Here is a 21765-nt window from a genome sequence, read left to right on the forward strand (position 1 = left end):
AGAGGCAACACTGCTAATGTTATTAGATATTTCCTTTTGTGAGGGATCCTTTTTCACTTTTAGAGAGGAACTATTGGTCACTTTTTGCAGCATATTTTTTTTATCTTTTTGTTAGAAGAGAAAGAGAGTGGAGTCTTAGGGTGGAAGGAAAAGAAACCAAAGAAGGAATGAGGAGAAAAACTCGTTGGTTTCTTTTCTTAGTTTTTAGTAGAGGATGAAGATAGCTTGAAGCCAAACAGATTTTCTATTTGAGAGGAGGATCATAAGGTAAAGATCTACATGAGTTTTAGGTCTTTGATCTTTCCTCACTATCATTTTCCTCTTCTTCTTGTTGTTTCTGAGCATAATCAATGCCCCATGTGTTACTGTTTGTTATGGATCGACTGTGAGCTTGGAATTTCTATGTTCTTCCATCATGTTCTTTGGTTTCATCTGAGGATAAACCTGAATACTGTTCATTCTTGCAATGAGAATTTATCGATGATTTCGTTCCAATATTTGTTTCAAGTCTTTTAGTTGTACCACTGGTTTTGTAGCCCATTGATTTCAGCATGAAATAGGCTTCCATTTAATGGGTCTTTTGTTTGTTCTTTTTGGTCATACTCTGTTTTGGGTTGATTGTCTCTTTGTATCTGGTATTTCAATCCTCATCTCTGCTAACCGTCAATTATTGCACATGGGTCAGCATGCTCTGTAATTGTGCATGTTTCAAATTGCTCTGTTTTGCTTCATGGGTGTTTTCTCCTATATTTTTGTATAAATAAGGTACAGAGTTGTGGGTTGTGAGCTGCAAAGATGATTGCTGAAGGAAAATGTGGGTCTTCTAGAACACTTCTACTCCTAGAGAGGTGCTTGGAGTAGGAAATTTTATAGCTGGTGCAATTGTTTTGATTGCATTCAAGGATGTAGTGGTTGTGGTTGATGGATATGTAGTTAGGGTGATTTCCAGACTAAAAGCCATTTCCTCAAATCCAAAACAATCAGCAACAATCAAGAATATTTGGAGATTAATTGGGAAAATGGTTGATCCTTGTAGACCTGGAGATTTCAACCAGGCTCTCATGGAACTTGGTGCAAACATACGCATTCCACTAAACCCAAGATGCTCTGCATACCCAGTCTCCAACTAATGCTCTGTCCTGTCAATCTCTGAAGACTAGTGCAGAAGCAACAACTCTCAAGGCTGCTGGAAAGAAGAAAGAGTCTGACAAGTCTTCAATTTTGTTGGATGTAAAAGCATGGGATGATGAGACTAACATGAAAAGGGATCACCCATTGACAAGAGTTCTGAAGATAGGACTGAGCCTGAAGAGAAGCCTAAGATATACACAAAACAAAATCAGGAGATAAGGGCACAAAATTCTATAGATGGAGAATTGAAGTCAGAAACTAGAGAAACAAAAATAGAAGGTGGTGAAACAAATGAGGCAGAGCAGGCAAGATCTAAGTAAGAGTAGCATTTGATGAAAAAAATAGACAGGCTCTTGCGTGAAAAAGTTGAACTCTAGTTGAATGTTTTCTAGGCCAAATTGCAGCAGTCAACAAAGCTTTAGTTGGGAGACTTAACCTAGAGGGTTAGTCGTTTGGAGCAGAGGTAGTAAAGCCAGTTTCATCCATTTGCCATGGACAACAGATTTTAGCTACTGCTAGAGTTCTCAAGGGAAGGAAATGCACTGCATATCCTGCTGTGAAACTCAACGTAATCTTGTTGGGGGTCCATTGGTACAAGCTCACAATTTTAAGACGAGGAGTCTATGAAAAGTTTTCAAATATGTTTTGTACCCAGTGGATGCTTGAGGTTTATGCGGAGGACACAAGGAAGATGGAGTCTCTTATGAACGTTGATAAAGGAAACTTAGAAAAAGTTAGTATGCAATGTGTGCAAGGCGAAATACGGTGCTTGTGTTCGATGTAGTAATGGAACATGCAGAACTTCTTTCCATCCCATGTGTGCGAGGGAAGCAAGACACAGGATGGAGATTTGGGGAAAATTTGGTTGTGATAATCTTGAGCTACGGGCCTTTTGTTTAAAGCACTCAAAAGTCCAGGATGTTAGCAGCACCCAACAGTTAGGAGATTTTTTTTTTTTTTTTTTTTTTTTTGCAGCTGTTGGTAGCAACATTTCATGTCACCCACCAATGACATCAATTAACAAACCACACAAGTTGAAGATTGCTCTCAGAAATGGAGATAAAATTGTTGTTCATGTGGAAACACCTGATAACAATTCCAATAGAGTGATGGTGAATTTCAAGGAACAAGATTGCCAAATACCAAATAAAATGCTGAGTTTGTATTAGGTTGTACTGATGCACAGAAACTCATTGGTATGCGTATGCTAGAGCTAATTAATAGTGAAGGTGTTAACCCATCTAACTCCATAAATCTTGCACTGATCCCAAAGAAGTTAATTGACCAGGGAAAAGTTAGTGTGAAAGATGTAGCACTGAATATTAGAGTTTGACCTAATTCATTGCCCGCAACACTTGCTGATGATCACTTGGTCCCTAACTTTCAATGCAAAATAGTGAAATGAATTAAGGATCATGCTTACATGGGTACCTTCCAAAAAAAATTTGAAAGTCAAAATAGAATCTGCAATTTCACCAAAGAATGAAATTTGAGAAATTGATGGCTCTGATGTTGTGCTTGTCTCTGAGATTAATATTCCAGAACTAATTTCTATGAAGTCAATTCCCCCATGGAGAAGAACCAAAAGCAACATTAGGATTTTGAAGGATAACAAAATAATATGCTCATCTGAAGTAACATTTAGTGACAATGGAACAGTAATGGATGAGGTAAACACAGATCAACTTTTTGGTGAAGGACTTGAAAATTCAAGTAAATGATCTTTTCTTAATGCCATTGAAAAGCCTTCTTTACCAAGACTGTTGGGTTTCAAGATTCTTTGGAAATGAATTCACCTAAATTTGAAAGTAGTGAACCTTCAAACTACAGTCCTTCTAAAAGTGGTCGAATTGAGGAGGATGGTGCTGAGGACAATAATTAGTGAAATTGAACAAGGAAAATCTTGTAAGTTCAGTTGTGGATCTAGTTGCTCCTAATATGATAAACAAAGAAACAGTATTTGGTTCTTACATTCACCCACTTATCTACCAGAAACTGAGGGAAACATAGAGTGGGTTGCTTTTAAATAACACAATTTGTAAGGTTGAAGGTTCAAGAGGGCTAAAAATTTCTCCTATGAAAACATCTTCTTATGTTAGAGTTTCTTACAATCACCAAAGTCAACATTCAACATGCATTGAAATGATTTGTAAATCTAATGGAGAAAATTTAGAGTAGTTGGTTAAGGCTAGGAATACAGGGTCTTTAGAACTTTCTCTAGAAGACGAAGTTATAGGGAACTTATTTATTTTCAGAATAAGCTTCTTGGCAATGTCGTTGCAAGAAAGAACCTTAGTGATGATTTAATTTGTAAAGTTATGAAAAGTCTACTTCAGAAGATTGAAATGGCGAGGAAGCATAAGTAGGACTTTATGCTTGTTAAGCAGTATCTTTGTGAGCTTAAAGAAGCAAAGGAGTAGGAAAGGAAGGAAATGAGGCACAAAGAAGCACCAACTGTACTTGCTGCTACTGCTGCTGCTGTTGCTGTTGTTTCTTCTAGGATTTCATCATTTAGGAAAGATGCCATTGATGAACCTTCTCACCAGGAGAATCTGTTGAAGGTGAACACTTCTAGTGGAGGAACTAGGCTTTCCTCTTAGCTAATGCCACGAGCAAAGGAGACACTTTCAAGGGTCGCTTCCCCAAGGGTTTCATCAAAAAAATTTTCTAACTTTGTCCAATCTAACTTAGATTTTTCTACAGAGCATGGTAGATCATGTGACATTTGTAGACACTCTGAGACAATTTTGAATCCAATTTCAGTTTGTTCCAGTTGTAAGGTTGGTACTCACTTGGATTACTATCATAATGTTACAAATTCTGCAGTGGGAGTAAGACTGTGCACATGGCTTGATCACTCATTATTGTCACACCATCATGGGTTGTCTATGAAGTAGAGGAGGGAATGCTAGAAGTTAGAGTAGTGCACCATTAGGATGTGAACAAGAGAATCCTTATAGTACTTATTGTTGCTTCCACACTTCTTGGTGGAATTTTGCTATTTCTATCTTGTTTATGGATCTGGAGACAAAAAGATTTGAAGAATTTGGATCGAAAAAGCCAACAAAGCTTGGATGCTACAAAAAGGCTTTCGTGAGGTCCAATCTTGGGTAAATTCAATTCCTTAAGGGCCCGATACAGATGCATTGGTTGATGCTTTGACAATTACTCAACATCATGATGCAGTTAGTGGTACCCAAAGACGACATGTGGCTGTTGATTATGCTAAAAGACTGTCAATAGGCCATGTCAAGGCTGAGGAGTTGGTTTCACCTTCACTTGCTTTCTTGGCAGAATCGAGATTAAGTATTGGACTAGCAAACGCAATCACAAAGTTTCGGTAGTGTCCTCTTCTTAACATAAGTTACTTTCCTCCATCGAAATTTGTTTTCTCTAATGGGAAAAGCTTGGTTGTTGTCATATACAATCCCCTTGCATGGAAGAGAAATGAAGTAGTCTGAATACCTGTTTCCACTTAAAGGCTTATTGTTCATGATTCTAGTGGAAAAGAAATTGAATCTTAGGTTCCAACTCTAGTCAATGTCTCATTTAACACCAGAAGCTTTTATGTCAAAGCTTATTTGGGTAAGTCCCCTAGTGGCACACCAGAAACTTCTATGTCAAAGCTTATTTGGGTAAATCCCTTAGTGGCACACTTAAGTATTGGCTTGCATTTTCAGCATCTGTGTCACCTCTTACTTTCAGCTCCTACATTATCTCAAAGACAAGTGTAAAACAGATAAGTGCTAGTTCAACCATATGAAAGGTGCGGACATTAGAAGGAAATACAAATGGTACTATAGAATTTGGGCAAAGAAGTTTGAAGCTAATTTATTCCACAGATGAAGGAAAACTTGCTCATTATATTAATAGCAGAAGTTTGGTTATAGCACTTGCGGAACAATCATACAGTTATTGTTCTGGAAATAATGGAATTGATAAAGATTCTCAGGCATCTAGAGCATATGTTTTTCGCCCAAATTGTACATTCCCAATAAAATGTGAAGGTCAGGTTCCCTTGACTGTGATGCAAGGCCCAATGCTTGATGAAGTGTATTAAGAGTTCAATCCATGGATATATCAGGTTATAAGGATATACAAGGACAAGGCAGCTACCCACTTGAAGGTTGGTGCAAAAAAGGCGATTATTTTTGCCCCTAACAACTGTCTTGTTCCTCTGGCCAAGGTTATTAATGACAGATCCAGCATTGTTGAGGGTTTTCTGACCACTGTTCACTTAATCACTGCCACACATAAGATTGTTGATGGGCTAAGGGATGAGAATGCACGACATAATTAAATTTTTAGAGTTCTATATATTGTTATATTATTATTATAATAATTATTATTATTATTATGTAGATCCTCCGTTTCATCCCTTAACATATATTGTTGCATTTCTATTTTCCTCTCACCCTATACTCATTTTTATTGCGCGTTTAAGATTCTTCTTACTTGATCATTCATCGTCCCTTGTTGGTCCATGTTTGCTCGAATCATGACTGATTTTTGAGGCATATTTTAGAAACCATTTATGGAGTTATTTCGGATCCTAGCTTGATTATTGGAGGCTCATTAAGCTTAGTTTGTTTGTTTTTTTTTTTTCTAGCTTTGGCTCTTTAGGGTTTTTTTGACTCCTTGGCAGCTTGGAAGGTAGCCTTCCATTACTCTTTAAGAGGCTATTTTGGCCTCTTGTAGTGGGGCTCCTTTTTGGGATGTTTTGGGTGGGTTTTTTTTTTTTTTTTCTAGTTTTTTTGCCACATGGAGAGACCTTTTTATGAGGGAGATAGGAGGGCTGGAGAGCATTTTTTTTTTGGGTGGTAAAGAAATAGAGTGGTTATCTAGAACGAGAGAGTACTCTCCTATTGAGGAGTTCTTTTTATAGGGGCAGAGACAAAAACAGTGGTGAGGAAAATCTTGAGGAGAAAGAAAACTAGAGGAAGGGAAGAAAACCAGAGGTGAGCTCATGGATTTTGAAGGTTTTCTAGAAAAGGAGAGGAGCTAAAAGCCCCAACAGATTTTTTTGGAAATGAGCTTTCCCATGTATGGGTGTTATGGATTTCCTGTTCATCTTTACTATCACTGTTCTTCGTCTTCTCCTCTTGTTGCTTGGGCATTGTTTGTTTGTTTGGTTGTGGATAACAGAGGTCACATGTGAGTTTTGTTGATTTCTAGTTTGTTTATATGCTTATTGTTGTTGTTTTATTGACTATTCTTTTTAGCATTGTTTGAATTCGGTAAGGCTCTGTATGACATTCCACTATCTGGAGATATCGACTATATTTTTGTTTTGGATCTGCTTCTAGTTTATCTACTAGTCTCCAAGCCCACTGAAAAAATAATGAGATGTGGCTTTGTTTGGCTATTCAATTTGCATCTACCTCTTCTCTGTTTTTCTTGGTTTATTTTGTGCTCTTGCATTTCTTTCTTGTTCTCTTTTCTGGTGTATGTTTCCTATTGTGCAACAACATGCACATCTCTGCTTGGTGACCTTGGATGCGGCTGACATTGGCAATAGTGGAACAATAAACTATGGGGAATTTCTTGCTGTTATTGAGCACTTGAACAAGATAGTGAAGGAGATTATTCGCGAGCTTGACTGTCGAGACTACTAGTGGTGCTACCAAGAAATTCATTTGTGAAGGAAATTCTGACATAATGCCCAACGATTGCCCAAATGGTGATTTTTTTAGAAAATGATTTTGTTTCAAGAGAGGACTGGGAAACCAATTAACTAGAGAGATCCTTTTGAACATTTTCATTTTTCAAGAAGATAGCATCTCTGGACTTAGGTGCAAACAAGCTTACGGGTTCAATTCCAAAATCTATGTCACAGTTGAAACTAATTGATAATCTGGTACTATCCAATAACTATTTCCCCTGGTCTAATTCTTGAAGAGATCTGCTCTAGGTTTCAAAAGGACAATAAGCTTACTGGTGGCATCATGAGATTTCAGATGCAGTGATCTTGTCCTTGGCTATGGAGCTCTGCTTCCTTTCTAGCACAATTGAACTAGCCTGCAAAGCTGTATATGCTCAGAATTGATACTTGTGCACTTTCAAAATTCTACGAGGGCAAACTACAGCTTCCTTTTGATCAGAAAAAACCTGCTTTTTTCGGAACAGATCAGTGAGCAATCATCAAACATGGTTTCATCTAACCATTCTTACTTAGATGACAAGTCAAATATCAGTGGAAGTGGTGCATGATCCCTCTAGCAGACCAGTTCATACAACTTCTGGTGTGGAAAGATTTGTTGGCAGGAATCGCAGTCCTAGACGACTGGTTATTGCATCTCCAGGAACCCTACTACTTGAAGATTCCCAACCTGAAAATATTGATCTATCTTGAAACCAGCCTATGGGTGAGACACCAAGGCTAATCTATTGGAATGAAGCATTGCAATACCTTGGGCTACCATGGAAATGCAATGGAAGTTGTCTTTCTTGACAAGCTTGATCCTGGGATGTAAATCATTGTATTACTAAAACAATACTTCAAAATGAGGGCATTAAAGCCTTCCACAAGGGATTGTCTGTTGGGTTGCTTAGGAAAGCTACATATACAACTGCAAGACTTGGATCGTTCAAGGTCCTAACTAATAAAGTTGTTGCTGCTAATGATGGAAAACCATTACCTCTGTATAAGAAAGCTCTTTGTGGTGTGATTACTGGAGCTATTGGAGCAACTGTTGGTAGTCCTCCAGATTCATCACTCATTCGTATGCAAGCTAATGCCACTTTACCTGCTGCTAGATGCAAGAATTACAAAAATGCTTTCCATGCACTATATTGTTGCAAATGAATGGGTTCTAACACTTTGGGAAGGCATAGGTCTTACTACAGTGCGAGCAATGACATTGAACATGGAGATGCTTGCATCCTATGATCAAAGTGTTGAGTTTTTCAAGGATTTCCATGGTTTGGGTGAAGCTAGTACTACAATGGGACCCAATGTTGTTTCAGGGTTCTTTGCTTCAGCATTTAGTTTACCTTTTGATTATGTTAAAACTCAAATATAGAAGATGCAACCTGATGCTAGTGGGAAGTATCTGTACACCAATTTTTGGATTATGCCATGAAAACATTGAAATCTGGAGGACCTTTAAAATTCCACACCAGATTTCCTGTCCATTGTGTTAGGATTGCTCCATATGTCATGTTAACTTGGATCATCTTGCTTGAACCAAATCTAGAAGTTGGAGGAATCCATGGGGTTGTAAACCTCATCAATGCCAGGAAATGCTAGCTTACTTGGATAGGCCATGAGTTCCTTAACTCTCAAGAGCAAACCTTCAGAACGAGCTCCAGTGGCTCTGGAAAGCTCTCTGCTTGCTGGTTTTTGTTACATTCATTTTCTGGAGCTCGCCCAATTTTTGTTATTGCCATCACCTTTGGTTCTTCAATCTTATTAGGTGTGGTCAGCTCACAACAAGAGGTGTTCTTCCTGCTCTGGCCACTTTCTGAATCCTTTTTCAAGACCGCAACTTGGTCTCGATGATGGCTCAAACAAAGGTTTCACTTGATTGAATTTATGGATTCTTGGAGGAGGAAAAGTTGCAAGAAGATGCAACCATTGTTCTGTCATGGGGCATCATTAACATGGCTATATCTCTTTGCATCAAACTTGGCATCAATTTAAGCTTATTTGAAGCGTGTGAATTGGACAGTTTAATAATTCCGAATGAGTTGTATATGTTACTTTTGAGCTATTATTAGTACTGTTGAATACTTAGGTTTTAGTATTAAAATTGTCCATTTTCTACTATTGTTGCCTATTGTAATTGCCCATATATATTTGAATCAAAATGACCATATAAGTATGTTTTTTCCTATCATAAACAACACTTTTCTTCTATAATAAAGAACATTTTTTTTTCCAGCAATTTGAGTCCATTTACCTATAAATTATTACTTGTGTTCCCCTATTTTGACTACAGTCACCTTAATTTTTGTGCCAAACTTTTCATGTATTTATTTAATTTAACTTAAATTACTGTAATTACTTAATCACTACTACTTATTGAATAATTGAAGTTAATCCTTTTCTTTCCCTTATTTTTTCCCCCAAAACTTAGCTCCACTTAATTAAAAAACCATTTTTAGTAAAATACAATTACCACATCTCATGTAGGAATAAAAATGTCAAAATATGATCCCATTTTGCAAAAAATAACCTTCACCTTTTTAAAAAAAAAAAAAATGTTATATTTTTCTTTTTCGATAAAAATACATTTCATTAAAATTTCTGATAAGGAGTGGTTTAGTTCATTAGAGGTTATATTTAAATTCAAATTCATGAAAATTATTCTTTTAAAGTAGTGAATATTTCAAGCTTTTAGTAAAAATATTTCTTTCATACACTTAAAACTAATTTTCACCTCATATTAAATGATCCATTTCCACTTTATTACACATCATTCAAACTCAACTGTAATATTATTGAATCTTTGATAAAAACCATCCCATTCCAAACCACACCATATCATGAAGAAAAAAAACTTATGTTGTCCCCAAATACCACTTATGCTACTATGTTGTGTTCAAGGTTGCACCCCTCTTTCTTACAATCTTAAATTTGCTCCGATGAAGATCAAATGGGGAATGGGGATGGTTAAGAGATGTTGTCAAAATTGTTTACTTGAAAGACTCATAATCATAATGTAGAGTAGACATGGACAAACACAAGGGAAAGAGGAGGGGGTGGCTGGAGATGAGTATTTACTTCAATCTAATGACAGGAAGATGATTGAGAGGTGGAGCTGTCAATTTTTAACTAGAAGTCTGGCTTGATCGTGCAATACATTATTTAGCTTAGAAGCCAAAATGAGCTACACACACACACACACACACACACATATATATATATAGCTAATTAAAATGATTCAAATTTTTGTTTTACTAAAACTATTAAAAAAATCAATATATTTATATTCATTTATTTAAAAAATTAAAATATCTCAACAAAATTATTAATTTTATTGAATATTTTTTATAATATTTTGAAGACAAAAATTAAATCATTCAAAATTTTATATAGGATGTTATATAATTTTATTTGAAAGTCCATTTTAAAAGTCTCCCGACAATTTTTTTTTTGTAACTTTATTTAAATTATTAAAATTATTGAAAATTGTATTTATAATTTATCTTATCAAATTATTTTTTATGTAAAACTTATATTTTATAAAAATATTAAAAACCGATCTTTTATAAATTTTTTTTATATTTTAGTTATTTGTCAATAACTTTATCTTAAAAAATTAAAACAAAGGATAACGTTGGGGTTTTTTTTTTTTCAAAAAATCACTAATAAATGATAAATATTTGGTGATATGTTATATTGGTAGTTAGATCTTTTGTGATCCCTAAATTTTCCTCTTTTTTTTTTTTTAAACATAAGACTTTATTTTTTTTTTCTTCCATATTTTCAGCCAAAAAACTAGGTGTACCTACTTCCTATCCATTTTTTCATTTTCCCCATATGTGATATTTGAACCAATAATTCTACCAATATAATTAATTTTTTTGCTATAGCATCTTAGACTAGTTTCAAGTTCTAGCATTTTGATGCTTTAACATTGCATATTTTCTTATAAAACTCCCCCTATCTGATGCAAACAAACTACAAATTGGTAAGAATATGAAACAATCTCTTCAATCCAAAGAATTAGTCATATAAGTCAAAATTGAGTTTAATTTTAAAATTCTTCTACGAATTCCATTTTATATGGAGAACTCTTAATTGGGGTGATAATAGAGGTTAGCAAATGATAACTTAACATGTTAATATATCACCTATATTCTTGATCAAGGAACTGCGAATAGGTAGTTGTCATGTTTTCTATACCTAATTGGAATATCTTAAATTTAAAACTTTTGGTCTTATTATATTTGAGTCAATTATTATTTTGGTTGATTATTGAGATTTAAAGTTAGTTTAACCATGTTTTTAAAAAACACTTTCAACCTTAAAATAATAGTACTTAATTTTTTTTTACTTGAATTCTTCTTGCAATTTTTATAATGACCAACACCTATATGTATTTATCATATCCACGATGCAACATTTCCCTATACTCCTTAATAAATCACCTTAAAACCATATGGAGGTTTGATAACTCAGTTACTTCTTGATATTTGTTTTTTCTTTCTAAATAAACGTTCAAGATTTTTCAAACTTGATCATAATTTTTAAAGTTTTTGAACAAGAGGAAACAATGACATGTATAGATTTTCTTATAATTTTCTATTTAACACACCTATATAAGATTTTCAAATCCTTTTTATACTTAAAACCCAAGTAATTTAGTCAATAATTTTGAAAATATTTTCAAAACAATCATACCTAGGATGCTTATGTATTATCCCATCAAATTCCAAAAAATAAAAAAAAATAAAAAGCCAAATTATATATAGTGAGACAGGGCATAGTAGATCTAGTAATGTCCCCACTCAAATTTCCCATAAAAACATCTTATGTATTATATCATCAAATTTCAAAAAAATAAAAATAAAATCTTATATATAGTAATAGATTTTTTTAAATTAAACTGAATTCCTATAAATGTAAATTTAATTTTTAAAACATAAAAAATAATTGCATTTCAAATACCACAAAAAATTAGATAAAAATAATGTTATAAATTTTAAATAAAACTAAAAAGTAAATTTACTTTATAAAGTGAATTTCACTCACCTCTCTTGAGGTTGAGTTAAATGTCTTTAACTAGAATTAATTTAAAATTTCATCAAATATCATTTCTTATCCTATTTATTTGTTAATTTCATTTTTTTTTTCTTTCTTCAAGTTTTGAAAATTTATCGCAATTGTATAAAAAAAAACAAAAAAAAAAATTATACTAAAATTTCATAGCACTAACTAATAATAAAAACAAAAGAGAATAATTTTGTCATAGTTATTAGCTATAATATAAATAATAATAAATAAAAGAAATGCATTTGATTACCTATGTATTAAAATGATAGTCTTCTCACCTGTTTATGGTATATGATTTTTTTAAAACCTTGGATAAATTTGGCTCACAAATGTGTCTGATTTTAATGCAAATTTAGGAACTTTTTGGCCATTATCACCTCTCACCGTGCCTTTATGGTAATTATCTAGGGTAAAAATGTAAATTTATTGTCGGAAGTGAAGTTGGCACTCATGTGGACGTTAGTAGTAGGCTCTATTCAGCACAACATCCAAGAAATGCTCAATAAAACTAGAAAACGAATCACATATAAAGCAGATTTGAGTGACAACCTCACTCTCTACTTTCATTCTAACTCATGCTTTCGTATCAGTTTCTCGTATTTTCCCGAGAAAATCTCACGTCATTTCCTAGAAAAAACCCTACCACCGTATCGTTTCGAACCTCAAGTTGTGATAAGAGATGATTCCTCCGGCTGACGAGCCTCCTGATCTAGGGATCCCACCCAACCGCGGCCCTCTGCCAGTTAGGAGAAACCCTAACTCTAAACCTAACCCTCGCGTTTGTTCCGGCCATCGACGCAATGCCCGACCGTAGGGGATTCGGGAGGTTTGAGCTCACCGAGGCACTCTATGTGAGATTCTTGACGTGTTCTTTTATTTTTTCTGCTTTGTTTATAGTTGTTCTGATGATCATGCATGTGTCTTTATTTCAAGAATGCCTATTTCTGAATAGTAATATTTGCTTCCAAGCAAGACGTATTTTGGAATGACAGTAATGGTAGCAATGCTTAATGGTTTTTTTTTCTCTGTTTCTTTGATTTTTTAACTATGCTCTTTTTGTTTCTTTGATTTTTAATAATGCTCATTTTGGATATTTCAATGGAAATTCATCCATTTTCTCGGTAACCAAACCTGGTGGTATTTGTTTGTCTCTTAATTTATGTGATACATTTTGGAATAATAATATTTGCTTCCTAATGTGAGAAAATTATTTTCAAAATGGTAGTCATAACAATGCCTAATTGTTTGTTTCCTGTTAATTTTGTAGAGCTACCAATTGTAAGTAAGTGTTTGTTGACTTGATTTTTCTAAAATGCATATATAGGATTATTGTATTGCCTACATTTTAGAGGAAGTCTTAAGGTGAATATTGCATTTTGTGTTTTCTTAGCAACCAATCATTCCTGTTTCTTTTTATTTATTATTTTTTGTTTTAATTTCCGTTGTGCCCATTTTGGATGAGAAATGTACCATTAGGTTTGGTATTTTGGAGGAAAATTTTAGGATTATTTTCTTTTTAAAGCAAGAAAAGTATTTATGACTTGATTCCCACATGGCCGAATCATTGTTTGATTGTTCTCTCAGAGATTGTCATTTTTGAATAACATTTGTTGTTTTTGTTCATAATTGTTGTTTTCTCTTTTATTCATATGAAATGGAGTAGATGTGGCTGGGACTGGTTAAAACAGCTAAGGAATGAGGGATCAATGTGATTGAAACATATGTGTTCTGGATTGGCCATGAACTTTCTCCAGGCAATGTGAGTGAGAGTAAATGTATTTAGTTGTGCTTAAGCTTGATGTTCCTCTATTTCAATATTTGATGATTAAATTGATTTGAATCATTTTCCCTTGTAATTTGAAAACTTTTAGTATTACTTTGGGGGATGGTACGATCTTCTCAAGTTTGTGAAGATTGTTCAGCAAGATGGGATGTGGTTGATTCTCCATATTGGTCCATTTGTTGCAGCAGAATGGAATTTCGAGTGTGTAGACAACATCTACATATTGTATTTTTTATATTTAGAATAATGGAGGTTCACCCTTATTTCTATTATTGTTTTAATGAATATAACTTTTGTGAAACTCTTTGAATTTTAACTGGTTGTTTCCTAGGGAAGGAAAATGATTAAAATGTTGTTCTATGATACAGTGGGATTCCTGTTTGGTTGCATTACGTGCTTGGAACTGTCTTCCGGACCAATAGCGAACCCTTTAAGGTATATAAACGGGAACATAGATGTCTGGTTTTTGGTAGATTCATAAATATGGTTCCGAGAACCTTACCTTTTAATATCTTTAGATGATGGTGCTTCTGTTTTGAAATGAAGTGTGGCTTTTTCTAATTGATTTTGCTGCTTGAACCTTACCTTTTAATATCTTTAGGTAAGGGTGTTTCTGTTTCAAAATGAAGTGTCTTTTTCTAATTGATTTTGCTGCTTGTTACAATTCAGTATCACATGCAGAAGTTCATGACACTCATAGTGAACATAATGAAGAAAGAGAAGCTTTTTGCATCTCAAGGAGGTCCTATAAACTTGGCGCATGCAATTATAACTCTTGAAGCAAAATGACGGGTTTATGTTTGGTTTGCCAAGAACATGAAGCAAAATGAAGTAAAGTGGTTCTTGATTTAGGTTTGGATTCTCTCTTTCAAACCTATGTTTTGATCTTTTCCTGAACGTGACCTAGTTCTAATTTGTACTATGATTTCTTTCCTTTCCTTGGTTTTTCTTCGGTTGGCCAAGAAGTTGAAGGAAAATGAACTCTTCTTTCTTTTTCTTGATTTATCCCTATTAATCAAGCCTATTCTAGTACTTCTTATTTCCTGTTTCCTGCAAGTCTTGCTTTTATTTTGTATATACAGTCAACTGTATGCTTTTGTCAGCTTGTTTTCATTCTCCTTGATTTACGAATATATAGTCAGCATATAAATGCTATTATTGTGGTTGATCATAAATTCTTACATATGGTCCATGGGCCTTATATTGTTTTCTTGTCGGGGGATTTTATTTGTCTTGTCTTCTTTATGGGAAACTCAAGTTATGTGCTTGAAATGGTTTTGCTTTCCTTTTCCTTTTCTTTCCCAAGGACACTAATAGTGGCTTACATTGTAGAAACGTGGCTTATGATTCCTCCATGGGTGGTTGCCTTCATGTGTTGCACTCTACTTGTTCAGATGATGTTAAATTAACAGCTGCAAATTTAATTAATGTTTTCTGTCGGTCAATTTTGAATACCAAAAGCCTTGAACTTAAGGTTAATTTGGTCTTGCCCCATTTCTATATATGCAAGCATGGTTATTCCCAAGATGCATTCATTTTGATCAGAGGGACTTAATTTGGCTTGGAGAGCTAACACCTATTTTAAAAAAAATTTAGGTTGCATTGTGCAATGCATACATACGGATTGCTAAAACATGTCTTCATATCTGGAAACCAGAATCTCTTATTTATATACTTCTTTCCTCAAAACCCTGCTTGCCATTGATAGATTGCTTTCAAGCAGCTCTATCCATACCTGGTCCTAATTGTGTTGGAGCGAAAACAAGTGACACAAGTGTGGTTTCATCAACCTCAAGTGATAAAAAAATTGAGAACGTGAGAGTTAGAGGGAAGCGACCTATTCAGGACCAGGACATTTGCAAGAGTAAGCGCCAAAAACTTGAAGAAGAAAGTATGGCTTCCGATGTTGAAGTTCATGTGTCATGCAAGCTATCTCATATTGTTACTTGTGAAAGAGGACAAGAACACGCAAACTACATGCACATCTCACTTCTCTCCTTTGTTGAACTGCTGAAACCCCATGTGGTCAAAGATAAACCATTTAGACCAGAAGTTTCTTTAACTGCTCTTAGCATGCTTTGCATTGTCTTCTCTAAATATCCATAGACCAATATGTCATTTTTCATCACTTAACAGATATATGCATGGATCCCTTGGATATGTGAGCAGGTATGCTGTGATTTATAACTTGATCATTAACTTTCTCTATCAGTCTCATATTTTGTTGAAAATTACATCTTGTAGGTAAAACAAGGCTGTTCAATCGCACTTGATTATCCATCTATCTAGAACCAGTTCACTGTGTATTACAAAGTAAGGCAATGGACCTAATCTTCTTCCAAATATTCATGAAGCCTTCCTTTGGGTTTAAGGAGATGTAAGTTTGGGGAACAACTTTGAGGACTCCTGTTAAGAAGATTGATACTTTGTTGACAATAATCTTTATAGTTCTCTAAATAATAATATAAAAATGACTTCCTTTATTTTTTTGGATGCTGCATTGTGAGAAATAAGATAATTTTGCAAGGCTATTCATCCCATATTATGCTAATAGGAAAGCAGCGTATAAGAGCAATGCTAAATTGGTAAATATGCCAATTAATCAGGCCTTTTCATTTCTTGTTATGCAAAAATATTAGTATATTATACCAACATTATGATCATAGGTATATGCCTTATCTAATAGAAATAGTACCATTCTAATCATTATTTCAATTTTTATCATGATGAAAGGAGCATAACTGATTAGAGATGCATGCTGATTCCGTGAAAGTCGGGTATTTTAATAAAAAACATTTATAAATCCTATGACCTCATACTAGCGTAGCAAAGCTAGTATAGTATAGCAGCTCTAGGGTCGAACTCTGGGATGGGTTTTCATTCTACCAGTGATATACTCAAGATTAGAAATTGAATCTGATGATTTCCTTTGTCAAAAACTTCAAGTTTAAAAGAAAAAAAAAATTGTTTTGAAAGTGGTGTTTGAAACTAAACTAACATAAAACTAAGTAAAAATGGAAGAAAGAAAGTCTCCCGGAGCTAAGGGTTACTAGGATCAAGTTCAAAATGCAAAGTGGGAAATTCCGGATTTTTCTTCTCGCATTGGGGACAACAACATAAAGGATGGTTGTTTCCCGAACCGGTATAGGTTTAACAATGAAGATTTAATCCATAAAAAGTCAATAGAAATTGTAGTCAAGTTCCATTAATGGCTTTAGACACTATGGGTCTTCACCTTGAGTCACTTTCCAATGGCTCGTACATGATAACTAATGGTCTGATATGGATCTAGCAATAAGTATCCACAAAGACCTGAAGCTTACCATGTATTGGCCATTCAAAGTGATTCTAAGGGATTTAAAGCAAAACTTTAGATTTAAAAGCCATTTATGAACTCCAACTATCTGTATTTAATGCACGAGAGTTTTCCACTTTAGCATCTGGACTTTTCACCTAGCTTCCTTCACTCCAAGAAACCAAAAGTTTAGCCTCTCATCCTCTGGGAAAACATCCTCAGAGGTTGTTTGGCTTCCAAGAAAAAGAAAATAGTAGAGAGAAAAGGAAAGCAAAAAGAGCCCTGTATTTTACTAAGTGTAAAACATACAATATGTTCGTCGTTGTTCGAGAGGTGATTTCCACCCCTTATATAGTCTTTACAAAAGCTAAGCCTGTGATTGGCTAATTACAGGGATAAGAAAGGAATTTACATCAAAAAATACAAAAGAAAATATCTAAAGTGGCGTCGGCAGAACAGAGGAGATTTCACACCACGCATGGGCTGGTGCGAAATTCGCACAAGGAGAAGGTGTTGTGCGAATTTCGCACAAGCTGAAGGTGTTGTGCGAATTTCGCACAAGCTTAAGGTGTTGTGCGAATTTCGCACAAGCTTGGAGCAGTTGTCTTCCAAAGGCCATATCTTCCTCATTTCAACTCCAAATTGTACACGGTTTGAAGCGTTGGATTTTTGACTTCCTGAGCTTTGAAATGGTATATAGCATGTAGAAAATTGACTTCGTGAAGTGCTCCAAAAGTGCAAAGGAAGACTGCAGCTGCTGTCCTCTATTTTCTTCATTCTGTTTGTTTTTCCTCTTTGCTTCTCTCCTTTACATGGCTTGTCTTAATGATCCAAAAAGCTGTCAAAACACTAAAACTAGCCACAAATATGATTAGAAGTCATTGCTAGGTCCTTAACATGCCAATTGGAATAAAGATGGAGAACTACTACACAAAAGTGCTTAAAACATAATGAATTAAAGGCGCAAAATAACACTTTTTGGGTAGTAATCACTCCCCCCAACTGACACATTGCTAGTCCCTGAGCAATGAAGGAGAGAAAAAGAAAGAAAGAAAAATAGATAATATAATAATTTACAAAATCATGCTGATCACTCCAAAAAATAATCAAGTGGCATGATTGGATCAAACTCTCACATGGCAAGTCAAGGATATAAAACTCAATCATCAACAAGAGTCATCAAATAACTTACCTATCACAACAAACAAAGAGTGGGCATTATGCAAATTTGAGTATCAAAATAATTTCCACTCCCAAAGGACCAACTCTTAATCTTCCACAAAAATCTAAGTGTTAAGGTGCTTAGTTTCCAGTTATAGTATGTCAAACTATATTCTCCCCCCAACTAAGGTTTTTCTCTAACTTTAGCAACACTAACTCATATATAAAAGGCTAAGAACGCACCTCTTTTTCTTGTTTTTTTTTTTAATTTTTTTTTATTTTTTATATACTAAACTCCACCCATCCACCCATGTAACGAGCAGTGAGGTCGGTGACTCCCAACCAGTAAAGGCTTAGGGCACCAGGCTTTAAAGATTTTCACCATATACCCCTCGGACCTTGCTCGGGTTTCAAAGCAAGTGAAGCAAAATTTTTTTTTTCATAAGACACATTGGCCTTTTATAAGGTGTCCCAACACTAATAGAATGAGATCAAAGGCACCAAGTCGAAAATTTCCTAAGTTTAGGGGGGTGAGAAAGTTTTCCATCTTATAACTGGAATCTAATGTGTTCAGTGTGTGAAAAGATTAGAGAGGAAGACTTAAGATTGAAATCAAAAGGAGCTTCCACAATTTATCAATTTTAATAAGCATAATACAAACTCTGAGACTATGGCAATAAGATAAGAATTTAATTTCTCCCATTTACTTTTGAGAATTTATCTTTGAGAAACAAAGAGAGTTTGCAAAAATTTGTTAGCAAAGTAACCTAACAAAAAAAAAAAATCAACAAATTACTTCCTCAACTCTCCCCCCAACTAGGATGAACATTGTCCCCAATGTTCCAAAAGCAAGCGATAATAAAAGGGAGGAAGTGATACCTCCTGATAGTAAGGGACTCTGAATGAACAAGAGAAACCACATGTTGCAAAAGAAAAAATCATAAGAGTGATGAGTAGAGGAAATAAAAAAGAAAAGCTAAAATACACAAAAAGAAAGATGTCTATATAAACTGAGAGAGTACAATATACAAGATAAATAGGGAATACATCCAATCCCAGTATAAAAGTAGTCCAAAATATATAACACATCCAAAAACATAGAATATAGATACAAATCAAAAATGGAGAGGAGTGATCGTATGATCAAGTAGTAGGCTCCTCTGGTGGATAGGAGGGGTCCTCAGCTGCAACTGTGCAAGGTACCGCTACAGGTGTAGCATCATCAGCTGGAGCAGAAGGCTCTGAGGGCACAGGAGCAACAGGTGGAGCTGGTGGCAAAAGACCGAGGTGCTGCTGAATCTCATGGAGAATGAGAGTCTGCTGGTCCTGCCAAAGCTGGAAGTGGTCAGAGTCTGGAAAGAAGCAAGCAAGTCACGATACTCTGCACCAGGGATAGTAATGGGTGGCTCTGAGGTAGGAGGAACAGCAGGTGGGGCATCAGACGATGCTGCCTCTGGTACGGGCTCCGAGGGAGCTGAAGTGGACGGAGCAGATGTAGATGGAAAAAGCTGTGGAGGGACTTCCCTTGGCTCGGGAAGTTCTGGGGAATGCTGATGGAGCCATACCTGATTCCATTGGTCAAGAGAGAAGCTCTCTCGACAATGGCGGCGGGGCTTAGAATGAGGGTCTGCAGGAAAACCCATATGCGCTAGAACATGGCATAGCAGCCGAGGGAAAAGTAAAAGAATGGTGTCTGCCCTCGTAAGACACCGCGTATGCACCTTCTCCTCAAAATGGAGGAGGGCGGCCATAATCAAATGATGGGGGCCAAAGTAGTAGCCCTCAGAGATACGGAATAATGCCTCTAGAATGGCCCCTCGCCTCTGCACTCTATGCTGAAGAGGAAAAAGATTGGCGCGAAGCACCACATCAACTAGGAGCATCCCAGGGGGAAGTTCCTTCCTCATAATGATCCTCTGGGAAGATATCCCTCGAGATAGGATACGAACCATGTCCCACTCAGAAAGTAGGGCCCAGCGTCTAAATGCAGCGGGATCTGCTGGTGCATAAGGGATATGGAAAGCCTCGGCAATCTGTCTAGCCCCCATAATACCCTGGCGTCCATCAATGGTAAAAAGGATCGAGGCTGGTACCGGGACGCCACGAGTAGTCATAGACTGGTAAAAGTCTAAAGCTACTTGAGGATAAAAGAACTGGGGCGGAGTCATAAAGGGTACAAGATGGTACCTCTCAAGTAGGCGGTATGAATCCCGCAACTCAGGCTGCTGTCGCAAAATAGAGTGATCAAAATATGTCTCGACATGAAATGCTCTCGATCGGCAATCGGAGTTGCCCTCAATGGGCGAGCTGGCTATAGGGCCCCTGGTGGGAGGAGGCTGAGACTGTGAATCCCGAGGTGCTCTGGAGGACTCTCCTGGCTCTGAAGTCTTGGCCTTCTTTGTAGGAGGACTCCTAGGTGGAATCTGAGTAGGGGCCACAGGCGTGGCAACTGCTCTCCTCGTATGGTATCTGCGCTGAGGGGCAGAATCAGGTACATGTGGGGGTGCATCTAATGGGGCCCGCACAGAGGCAGCTCGCTGACTGCTCTGGGGAGCTGAGGCATAGCCTCCTCAGGTCTTAGGCATGAGGAAGCGATGAAATGATGCTAAGAGGCTTGGGATTGGGGAGGGTAGGGATGGAGAAGCTCAAAAATTCGCACGAGGGTGTTGTGCAAATTTCGCACAAGGCACTATTCACCCGCCCAAATGCAAAATTGTGGTGCTTTCAAATTGGAAAAATTCTTGGTTTTTGAGGGTGGGAAATGTTGGCTGAGGTAGGAAAGGAGTTTTTCATGGTGGCTAAGCTTGGAAATGGGAGCTTTACAAGAAGAGAATGAGAGATTTTGAAGCTCCCATAGCCGGCGACAATGGGTTTCTTATGAAGAAACCGTGGCTTTGATGGCTATGCTTGAGGTTTTGATTTGGAAAAATCAAGGTTGGGTTTGGTTTAGGAATGAATTTGGAGTGTTGAGTGAAGAAATGAAGGGTTTTTGATGGTGGAAGGAGGAGAATGAGCTAAAAATGGAAGGTGCGGACTGTTGTGAATAGTGATGGCCGCGGCTATGGAATGAAACTCTTGAGATGGGCTGCCATGGTGGGGTTGAGGATGAGTGATGATGAAGGAAAGGAGCTTAAGGATGGAAAGGGGTGATCGGAAGAGAGGTGTTGAGAGAATTGAAGAGGAGAAAATGGCTTTTAAAGAGGAAATGCGAATTTCGCACAAGGTGATGGGTAGTGCGAAAATTTCGCATTCCTGTGGTTCTCCAAGACAGAGAGCATGCTTTTTCGAAAATTGGTTACAAAAGAGAATTCGCACAAGGTTCGCACAAGGTTTGCATTCCTGTGATTTTCGCACTGAGATTTTGGGAGGGACCGAGAGCATGCTTTTTGAAAATTGGCCACAAAAGAGAATTCGCACTAGGGGATGTGTTGTGCGAAAATTTCGCACAAGGGGAATGGGTGGTGCGAATTTTGCTGTGTCTTGGCTTTTCTCCCCTATTTTCCCTTGTTTTCATTCTTCAAGCTTTCCTACCTACATGTTAACACAAAAACCAATTCAAACCACATTAGAATGAACTCAAGGGCAAAAATAAAAATCAAAACATGCATATACACAAGAAAAGAAAAAGAAAAACTAGATTAAACTAAAATTAATGCAAAAGGGAACAAAAAGATG

The 21765-nt window shown here is 36.2% G+C and overlaps 1 pseudogene; it reads left to right on the forward strand.

The window, feature by feature from the left end:
• The first annotated feature begins 6160 nt into the window (after window positions 1–6160).
• On the forward strand, window positions 6161–8380 carry LOC100854242 (mitochondrial dicarboxylate/tricarboxylate transporter DTC-like; annotated as a pseudogene).
• Window positions 8381–21765: the final 13385 nt, after the last annotated feature.

Source organism: Vitis vinifera, chromosome 16 (genome assembly GCF_030704535.1).
Source record: "Vitis vinifera cultivar Pinot Noir 40024 chromosome 16, ASM3070453v1".
NCBI classification, from domain to species: domain Eukaryota; kingdom Viridiplantae; phylum Streptophyta; class Magnoliopsida; order Vitales; family Vitaceae; genus Vitis; species Vitis vinifera.